The sequence below is a fragment of the Nicotiana tabacum genome, chromosome 9 (genome assembly GCF_000715075.1).
Source record: "Nicotiana tabacum cultivar K326 chromosome 9, ASM71507v2, whole genome shotgun sequence".
In the NCBI taxonomy this organism is placed as follows: Eukaryota; Viridiplantae; Streptophyta; class Magnoliopsida; order Solanales; family Solanaceae; genus Nicotiana; species Nicotiana tabacum.
The window spans coordinates 12,148,989-12,158,139 of NC_134088.1; positions in this window are offsets into that span (position 1 = coordinate 12,148,989).

Here is a 9,151-nt window from a genome sequence, read left to right on the forward strand (position 1 = left end):
AGTTACAACACATTTTTTCAAATATAAAGCAGAAAATACAATAACGAAATACTTGACATTTCTGTACAAAACTAGAAAGTAAAAGACGACATAAAGAAATAACAAATATAAAAATCTCCTTAAGCAAATCCTGAATACGGTGGTCCTGGGGTTTCTGCCAGGCTCAAACTCCGGTAAGTAAATCCACACCTGTATGAGAAAACTTTAAACCAACACTATGTGAGACAATAACACTCCTTACTGGACACATGCAAGACATAATTGAGGCTATTTTTGCAAAATGGCTTATTTGACCAAAAGGTGGCTAGAAGTGCAAAATTTGGCTATGACTCCGCAAAGCCAAGAACCTAAGATTTACTAGGAATACCGGACCCTATGTGGGTTGCCTACGCATCACACCCCGGAAGACGAGAATCAGGTTCGCGTAGTTCGGGCAGATTGGATATGGGCGAGAATAAAAAAAAACTAATTTAGAGAAAACATATCTTTTTTTTTCTTTTGCTTTTTCTTAAAAGGTGATGAAACATGTAAAATCTTTTTGGATTTTTTTTTTTTTTTGATTTTTGATTTTTCAAAAATGATAAAAAGTGCAAAATCGTTTTTTTTTTTTTTGAATTTTTCATGTTTTTTTTTCTTTAATGGAAATGTAACAAAAAACATAACGAGGCCCTATTTGCTTTATCTTCACACTTCACCTTTTCTTTTTTTTTTTCTTTTTTTTTTCATTTTTCAATTGCCCTCAACTATCATTGGTCCGCCAAATGACCATTTTACCCTGGAATAAATGCAACATGTAGCACATAGGATACATCAAGATGGTCTGTTATTTTGGGTGCACCTGGCCTAGACGGACCCAACCCCTGTGTTGAGTCCCCAAAGTTAAAATGCACATGATGCAAACAAGAGTTCCTACAAGGGATCCGGCATGAGGCTGAGTTATTCTAGGTTTTAAAACCTGGGTTTATTGTTCTAGACCTGGCTTACCCGAGCAGACAGCTTGAGCCGAGGGGGGGCAGCGTACCGGGAATACAGAAGCTTCACCGACTTTGCAACTTGTCCGATCCTCGTTCTAAATTTGGAATATGACTTTAACAGAAAAGAAGTGACACGAAGTGCACACTTCTTCATGATTTAGAAGACTCAGAGAGAAGAGGGATTTCACAACAGTTTATATACAGTTCACAGAATATCAAAGCGGTAAAAGCAATCAATTAGCACATTAGGTCCAAATTATGTAACAAAATTAGATAATGGATAAAGCCAACTATAACAATTCATCTAAGCTCGAATTCTTGAACCCTGAACCAGAGATTCTGAGTTCGAGTCCCCAGCAGAGTAGCCAGAGCTGTCATACCTCCTTTTTTACTTACACCCCCGGAGGAGGGTATAAAGGAGTTTTTTCAATTAAAAGACAATCGAAACGGGATTTATCGTTGAAAGATTCAGATTTGCCACTTGGGAGATTTATGGTATACAAAGTCACCGGTTGAATCTCGAATTGAGGAAAATATTGACTCTGTTTAACAGTCCGCGAACTAGAAATCCGAGTAAGGAATTCTGTTAACCCGGGAGAAGGTGTTAGGCATTCCCGAGTTTCATGGTTCTAGCGTGGTCGCTCAACTGTTATATTTGGCTTAATTATCTGATTTTAGATAATTATGAACCTATGTGCAAATTTTAGTTTTCAACCGCTTTTATTTGATTTTTAAGGAAGATTGAACGTCGTTTAAAACATGTCTTAGGATTGCGCCACATGAAATGCACCCGCAATCCGGAACACATTTTATTCAACATTATTAGAATTTGGATTTGGGTCACATGAAATACGCACGCGAGTTTAGGAGGATAATATTATTAAACTAACGCGCCTAAAGCAATTATGCGTAGGTAACTTTGCGAGGGCCATAGAAATTTCACTAAATGGCACGCCTCGAATTCCAAGGATTAAAATAATTAAGTGAGTAAAATTTCAATCCTCTAATCCAACTAAAATTTCAGCCCATTTAATGCTCAAATCGGCATATCCATCACATCCCATTAACATGTGAATCAATCAGACCAAATAATTGAGGAGTTAAAATTACTAAAATCGTTGAACGAGTATAAACATCTATTAAAACAAACATCAATCAAAACAGAAGGAACCAAAATGCCAAATAACCATTCAATGCAACGATACAGAGGGAAAGAAACTTATGACTGAACTTCAATACTATACAAAGTCAATTGGAAACAGCAACTCACAAATATCATGTGTATATATCTTGCTCAATTACATGCGCCCTTTTTTGATTTTAATGGTTTTCAGCTTCAATTTAAAAAAAATATTTTTTTTAGCAAATTAATCCATGACAGATATTATTCAATAAACAACAACAAGAAGGTATAATTATGAAACCAAAGAGAATTTTCAGCCAAAACACATGAGACTTTAAAGTCATGTAAATGAGACGAGTCAAAATGGACCTTTCACTGTAACCAAATGAAAGGCGTATGATTTGATCGCACGGATAAGCTCGTATGATTTTTTTTGAGTTAGTATGTATGTTTGGTTTGGAGCCCCGAGGGCTCGGGTGAGTTTCGGATAGGTGTCGGAGTGTTTTTGGACTTAGAAAATCTGGTGTTTTTGCTGGTTGCTGGTGTCCAGGTTTTTGTTCTATGCGATCGCATTGATTCTTCCGCGATCGCATAGAGTTAATTTTGGTAGTCATCGATTTGTTCTATGTGATCGCATTGATTCTTCCGCGATCACATAGAGTTAATTTTGGTAGTCATCAATTCGATCGCATAGAGTAAATTTTGGGATGTCACAATTTGTTCTATGCGATCGCATTGATTCTTTGGTGATCGCAGTGACTAATTTCCCTTACCCTATGCGATCGCATTCCTTTGTCCATGATCGCATAGGCCAAATTCGCCCAGTTATTTTAAAAGACCAGAAATAGTAGCATTACGGGATTACACCAAAAACTCATAACTTCTTCATCTTAACTCCAAATTGGGCAATTTTTGAAAGAGGATTTCACCACCAAATCATAAGTATATAATCTTAGACTCATTTTATTCAATTTCCATTAACACTCATTAGATTTCTAGGCTTAAATCATGTGATTAAGGGTAGAAAATTTCGGATTTGGGTAGAGTTGAGGATTTTTGATTAATTGTGATTTAGACCTCGTTTTGGGGTCGAATTCTGGAACTAATTATATATTCAGGCTCGTGGGTGAATGGGTTATCAGGTTTTGGTTCGAACCTCGTGTTTTGACCAAGCGGGCCCAGGGTCGATTTTTGGATTTTGGGAAGAATGATTGGAAATCTATACTTAAGTATTGGAATTGGATTGTTTAGCATTTATTGACGTTATGGAATCATTATGTATAGATACAATCGACTTGGAGCTGAATTCGAAAGGAAAGGCGGTATTTGAGGATTGAGTTGGTCGTGGAAGTTTGAGGTAAGTGTTTGGTCTAACCTTAGCTTGAGGGATTAGGAGTTGTGTCCTATTTGCTATTTGCTTCTTGCTGAGTACGACGTATATGCATGGTGACGAGTATCTATACGTTGGTGTCAAGCATGACTGTGAGTCTTATATTGTGATTTTCATGATTTCTTTGTATTATTCATGCCTTGGTGAAGATTTTTGTTTTTGTTATGTAAAGTTGTGGAAAGATTGTGACCTATGAACATTGAGGAGCGTTGACTCCAGTTGTATAACGAATTGTGAAAGTATAAGTGATAATTGAAACTCTTGAGTAGTGGCTCGAGTTGTGAAGTGAGTTGTGAAGTAAAAGTGAGAAAGGGAAGAGAGTATCACGTTGCACCCTTGCTGGGCTATTGTTGAGTTATGGTTCCCTTGCATTGTGTTCTTAGTTGATATTACGGATGCTTAGGTTTGTCACACCTCCTTTTTTACTTATACCCCGGAGGAGGGTATAAAAGAGTTTTTCCAATTAAAGGACAATCGAAACGGGATTTATCGTTGAAAGATTCAAAGTCGCCACTTGGGAGATTTATGGTGTCCCAAGTCACCGGTTGAATCCCAAATCGAGGAAAATATTGACTTTGTTTAACAGTCCGCGAACCAGAAATCCGAGTAAGGGATTTTGTTAACCCGGGAGAAGGTGTTAGGCATTCCCGAGTTTTGTGGTTCTAGCACGGTTGCTCAACTATTATATCCGGCTTAACTATCTGATTTTAGATAATTATGAACCTATGTGCAAATTTTAGTTTTCAACCGCTTTTATTCGATTTTTAAGGAAGATTGAACGTCGTTTAAAACATGTCTTCGGATCGGGCCACATGAAATGCACCCCGCAATCCGAAACACATTTTATTCAACGTTATTAGGATTTGGATTTGGGTCACATGAAATGCCCACCCGAGTTTAGGAGGATAATATTATTAAACTAACGCGCCTAAAGCAATTATGCGTAGGTAACTTTGTGAGGGCCATAGAAATTTCACTAAATGCACGCCTCGAATTCTAAGGATTAAAATAATTAAGTGAGTAAAATTTCACTCCTCTAATCCAACTAAAATTTCAGCCCATTTAATGCTCAAATCTGCATATCCATCACAACCCATTAACATGTGAATCAATCAGACCAAATAATTGAGGAGTTAAAATTACTAAAATCATTGAACGAGTATAAACACCTATTAAAACAAACATCAATCAAAACAGAATGAACCAAAATGCCAAATAAATATCCAATGCAACGAAACAGAGGGAAAGAAACTTATGACTGAACTTCAATACCATACAAGTCAATTGGAAACAGCAACTCACAAATATCATGTATATATATATATCTTGCTCAATTACATGCGTCCTTTTCTGATTTCAATGGTTTTCAGCTTCAATTTAAAAAAAATATTTTTTTTAGCAAATTAATCCATGACAGATATTATTCAATAAACAACAACAAGAAGGTATAATTATGAAACCAAAGAGAATTTTCAGCCAAAACACATGAGACTTTAAAGTCATGTAAATGAGACGAGTCAAAATGGACCTTTCACTGTAACCAAATGAAAGTGCACCGGCAAGCTCCGATGGAAATTTGTATGAAAATCGAAACATAACCGGCCCTCAACGAAATGACCTCGAGACTTCAATGACTGGCTCCGAGCAGGTCTCACAAGTGAGTTCCAAAAGGGACTCAAATCAATGAAATTCCAGCAGCGAAACGAGGCTACGCAGCTTCACAATCAATCTCAGAAAACTGAAGTTTTTTTTAATTGCTTCGAGTCTCAACACCAGAAAATCCAATTGTCGAACAAATTTTATTGATGATCAAAGTCAACGTGTACAAAAATAGAGAAGGATCCAATGGACCTAAAAAAACTGAATCTATGAGTTAGAGCTTCGACATCGAAGCCTCGCCGGAAACTTCGGATGGATCTCATCAACTCAACCTCCATCAGACTCCATATCTGGTACCGGAGATCGGAACCTAAGAAATAGGTAGATGTGTATTTTCGGTGTTGTTGAAGGGAAGAAACAGAAGCACGATGGCTATGGCTGCTACGCTCAGGCGTCGGAAAAGATGAAGAATGGGGAAGGGGGTTGTTTCTTTTGTTTGAAGCCCCGTCGAAGAAGAAGAAGAGAGCCTCATTTCTTCTCAAGGGATCTAGGATCTCATTCTTGTGTTCAGCCGATGGTTCAGCGTTGGAAATGAAGGGGAAGCTGATGGGGTATGGTGGTGTGTGGAAGATGATTCGAGGAGGGTGGGTCGTTGGAGAAGACGAAGTTAAGGGTCCGGCGATAGGGTATGCTGGTTCGAAGAAGAAGAAACTCCAGTAGGGGTCGTTTATGGTTGCTCCTTGTTCATGGCTGTTCAAAGAAATCAAAACGGAGGGGGGGGGTCTGCTCTAAGAAGACAACGCAGGGGGGGTCCAGGTCTATTCAGTTGCTCATTCCTCAACTTTTTCCTTCGTTCCGTTTTTTGTATCATGCGCAGTTTTTTGGTTCTTTTCTTTTTCAGCCTCGCACCACTTTTCATTTCTTTTTCCTTTTTTATTTGTATAGTCTAGGTTTTTGGTAGGGTTTTAGGATAAGGGGTATGGGCCTAGGAATTATGGACTTGGAAATTGTGGGCTAGGTCCAAAATTAGGCCTAAAATGAGTTGCTTGAGCCCAAGTTCTATTCTTTCTCTGTGAACGAGATTAAAAATACGGGCCCATTTATTAATCAATCATACTATTCAAATAATTACTAAAATAAAACTAACCATTAAAACAAATCTATTTTTGGCATTTTCAAATATCATATTAAAATAAAAATACGATACTATTTTTATATTTTTTTAAGATTAAAATGACTACAAAATATTAATGAACCTATTTTTGTGATTTTTTGTTTTCTTGTAATAAAATAAAGTAAAAGAGTCAAAATTAATTAAAATATCTATATTATGCCTAAATTAAACATTTTATCTAATATATAAAAAATCTTGGGGAGGGTCAAAAATCACATGTCTACAGCTGCCCCTCTTTGAATGGAAAGACGAAGTATTTTCAGACAAAGACTGACTAGACAGGTTTTTGACCCGACCCTTATTTGGAGAGACTAAAACTAAGAGAAAAGGGGAATGTGACTGAGCCTTGGTATCTGGGCTGCTTACATATCCTTGGTTATAAAGGAATCAGGCCACGTGTAGTTCAGAAGTGAGTGAGATGATAGAGTATGCCGAGGTGGAGATCCGGTCGAGGTGTCGTTCCGTCGAGGTTCCGGTCCGCAGTCCTGCTATTACATCAAAATCAAAACATGAAAAAGACTAGCTAAGCCTATCAACTACGAGTTACAAGATTCCTATCTATAAGTCTTCTGAAGCTTGATCTTGAGTCTTGAATGGTTCTTCATGCAGACTTTAGATTTGAACCTTGATGCTTGCTAGTTGCAGGTGGTAATTAATTCTTCTTCCTCTTTTCGGACCAAACCTGGACACCACACCATGCTTGTGACTTCAGTCGTGTCTTAAGCAGTTCACGTCTTCCATCAACTTCTGTATTTGGATTCACTTCTTGCCTTTTTTTCTTTATTGTGACTAACTTCTGTTGATCACCTCAGACTGTTGACTCGTATTCTTGCCACGAGATTCTTTGGTTGCTGACTTGAATTGCAATCTGAGATACTTTTCCTTTTCTTCTGGTGGATGCCTGATTGTTGAACTCGAACCGTTTTCTCTTGTTACTTGACACTGTTTTCCCTTGCACCTTGAACCATTTTTCCCTGAAACTCGAACTGTCTTCCTTCGAAAATGCTTTCCCCAGAAACTTGAGTAGTCTCCCCTTGTTCTCCAGGTGGACGCCTGATTACAACAAAATAGAAGAAAAAAGAAATTTTCTTCCCCAGTTTGCACTAAGAAGATTTGTGAGTTGTTAGAAAAATTGTAAACCACTTGTACTATTGATGCAATGATGAAATTAAACTAAAGAATAGACTAGGAAAACTATAAACTAAGCTTGACTAAAGTAAAACTGACCCTATTCTCCAGGCGGGGATCCCTGACTGCTAACTTGAAATGTATTCCCTGCTCTCCAGGCGGGCTCCTGGCTGCTGAACTTGAAAATGTATTCCCTGCTCTCCAGGCGGGCTCCTGACTGCTAAACTTGAAGGTATTCCCTGCTCTCCAGGCGGGCTCCTGACTTCAACAAAATAGATAAAAACAAAGAAATTTTCTGCCCCAGTTTGGTGGCTGGGTACACCTGTAAGTGTAAAACGGATCACATTACCAAATATCGATAATAATTTAAAAGCTAAAACTTGAATTGTACTCCCTTGTTCTCCAGGTGTGCTCCTGATTGCTGACTTGAAAGTATTCCCTGCTTTTCAGGCGGGCTCCTGACTTCAACTTGAAAGTGCTCCCTGCTTCATGCTCTCCAGGCGAGCTCCTGACTTCAAGATAGAGAAAACAAAGAATTTGAAAGATAAAATTTAAATTGTACTACCTTGTTCTCCAGGCGGGCTCCTGACTGTTGCGCTTGAAAGTATTCCCTGCTCTCCAGGCGGGCTCCTGACTTCAACTTGAAATGTATTCCCTACTCTCCAGGCGGGCTCCTGACTTCAACATAGACAAAACAAAGAATTTGAAAGATAAATTTTAATTATACTCCCTTGTTCTCCAGGCGGGCTCCTGACTGCTGCGCTTGAATGTATTCCCTGCTCTCCAGGCGGGCTCATGACGGCTGACTTTGAAATGTATTCCCTACTCTCCAGGCGGGCTCTTGACTGCTGCATTTGAATGTATTCCCTGCTCTCCAGGCGGGCTCCTGACTGCTAACTTGAAATGTATTCCCTGCTCTCCAGGCGGGCTCCTGACTTCAACAAAACAAGCAAAAACAAAGAAAATTTTCTGCCCCAATTTGTACTAGGACGATTTGTGAGTTGTTAGCAATATTGTAAACAAAAATATAACTTGAAATACCAAGACTAGGAAGTGCGTCTCCTAGGGGTGGAACATTAATGACTTAAACTAGGAAGTGCGTCTCCCACGAATGAACTTAAATGAACCAGACTAGGAAGTGTGTCTCCTACGGATAAGACTTGTATGAACCAAAATTAGGAAGTGTGTCTCCTCGGGGTGAAATCTCAATTTTGGGAGTGCGTCTCCTATGGGTGAAACTTCAATGACTCAAACTAGTAAGTGTGTCTCCTACGAATGAACTTAAATAAACCATACTAGGAAGTGCGTCTCCTAGTGGTAAAACCTCAATTTAGGAAGTGCGTCTCCTAAAGCAAAAATATAACCCGAAAGACTCAGACTAGGAAGTGCATCCCCTAGGGGAAAATCTCAATTTAGGAAGTGCGTCTCCTAAAACAACAATACAACCTGAACTACCCAGACTAGGAAGTGCGTCTCCTAGGGGTGAAATCTCAATTTAGGAAGTGCATCTCCTATGGCTGAAACTTCAATGACTCAAATTAGGAAGTGTGTCTCCTACGAATGAACTTTAATGAACCATACTAGGAAGTGCGTCTCCTAGTGGTAAAATCTCAATTTAGGAAGTGCGTCTCCTAAAGCAAAAATATAACCCGAAAGACCCAGACTAAGAAGTGTGTCTCCTAGGGGAAAATCTCAATTTAGGAAGTGCGTCTCCTAAAACAACAATACAACCTGAACTACCCAGACTAGGAAGTGCGTCTGCT